Source organism: Rutidosis leptorrhynchoides, chromosome 9 (genome assembly GCF_046630445.1).
Source record: "Rutidosis leptorrhynchoides isolate AG116_Rl617_1_P2 chromosome 9, CSIRO_AGI_Rlap_v1, whole genome shotgun sequence".
NCBI lineage: Eukaryota > Viridiplantae > Streptophyta > Magnoliopsida > Asterales > Asteraceae > Rutidosis > Rutidosis leptorrhynchoides.
In genome coordinates, this window is record NC_092341.1 from 95,033,644 (window position 1) to 95,035,746 (window position 2,103).

Consider the following 2,103-nt stretch of genomic DNA (forward strand, 5'->3'; position numbering starts at 1 on the left):
TCAAACGCACTTTTCTAAACCACCCGATCTTACTTTCGGAATCATCATCTTTTCCAAACCCTCGAATATTTATAGACAGGATCTTCATCAGGAAACAGACAATAATCGATAAGGAGCTGGTTAGTAGGTGTCACACCCCCAAATAGGGTCTGGGGTATTTGTGACTAATTATATCAAATCACAGTTGTATAAACGAGAACGACTCTATATGAGACGTTTTGAATAAAACATTTATTAATAAAACAGCGGAAGCATTAAAAGTTTTTACATCAAATCCAAACCGAAATAGTATTAGTTTTAACATGCAAAGTAAATGTAATGAAATGAAGACTCCTTGCAGCAGCATTCAATTCATCATGTAGCATTCATAGCAATCACCTTATTCGTCACCTGAGACAAAACATGCTTAAAGTGTCAACCAAAAAGGTTGAGTGAAATTCATAGGTTTATATAATATGCATTAGACCACAAGATTTAGTTTAAAGCTGATTGATACTAATTATATCAATCTAAAAAGAGTTGCTGCAGTTTGTAATATCGCTACTAGGCAAAAGTTTACCCCGCGACACCTTGAACAGTCAGTGACAGTTGAATCATTATTATGTAACTAAAGATCATCAGTCAAATAGTTAGAGACGTCACTTTCAGTAGCGCTACTCACAATAACTAAGTTTGCGTCTTATACCTCAATAATTAACGATATTACGGTGGGGATTTGCATGACAAAGTACGATAACACAATAACATTTTAGTACTTGTGTCTAAACGTAAAACAATTATAAAGCAAGCATGTGTCTCACCCCAAAAGTTATAAACAGTTAAGTAAACAGTAAAAGTGGGGCTATGAAAATCACCTTAAATAGCAATTGAAGTATTCCTCGCAAGAAGGAAAGTAAAGCAAGTAAGTGATCTGGATATCAACCTAGAGGTATAACGTTTGATTAGTTAATGTCTAACTTGACATAAAGTATGTTTATTAATATAGCAACTATATTGACAGTGACGGTTTTCGAGAAAAGTTCCTATTTCTCAAAAGTTTCTATTTTTGGAAACCTACTATTTATGAAAAGCTTCCACTTATAGTAAGCTTCTAGTTTAAGAATGTTCGGGTTATAATTCTTAACAAAGATGTTGTACAATCTCGCCCAAACTTCATCGCTAACATGCAAGTCACTCGAATGATCTATTGTTATCGAGCGGCCCAGGATCTCTTGACCAGAATCTAAGTCTTGGAATTCGAGATCCACAAGCGTCCCATAATGGTAAGAAGGATCACCCTAGGCCACAAGTAGCGGTGATGTTTGTAGTTTTTGTACGCTATCTTTAATTATAACCTTCACATTAGGTGATAGTGCTCCAAATGAACATATATTTAGGCACAATATCCTTCCAATATGTAAAGCTTTTAGTTGTAATTGTTCTATTTTTATGTAATATTCGTTTAAATAAATAAGTGCGAAGACAAAAGAAGAAAACGACGATTTGAAGACGCAAACGACCAAAACGCTAAAAAGTACAAAATACAATCCAAGTGGTCAATTTATTGATAAGAAACGTCTCAAAATTACAAGAATACGAGCCGCAAAACGCAAAATACAAGATATTAAATTGTACGCAAGGACGTTCAAAAATCCGGAACCGGGACATGAACCAACTATCAACGTGCGACGCAACGGAGCTAAAATTACAAGTCAACTATGCACATAAATATAATATAATATATAAATAATTCTTAAAATTATATATATATTATATTATATATTAAAAACCGTCGGCAAACTAGAAAACAAAAGCATGTGAGCTGGATCAGAGGGCCATGCGATCGCATGGCCAGAAGGCACAAAATCCATGCGATCGCATGGGCATCAGAATCTGGCCAAGTGCTATAAAAGGAGACGAATTATGCACGAAATATACATACCTTTTTCAATCTCTCTTTCTCTTTATGTAATATATATTTATAATTATAATTTTAATTATAATTAAGATTAATAATAAATTATGGTTTAGTTGGGTTAATGTAAGAAATGTTTTAAGGGTTTTAAAGTCGAAACTCTGTCCGTGTAACGCTACGCGATTAAATACCACTGTAAGCTATGTTCT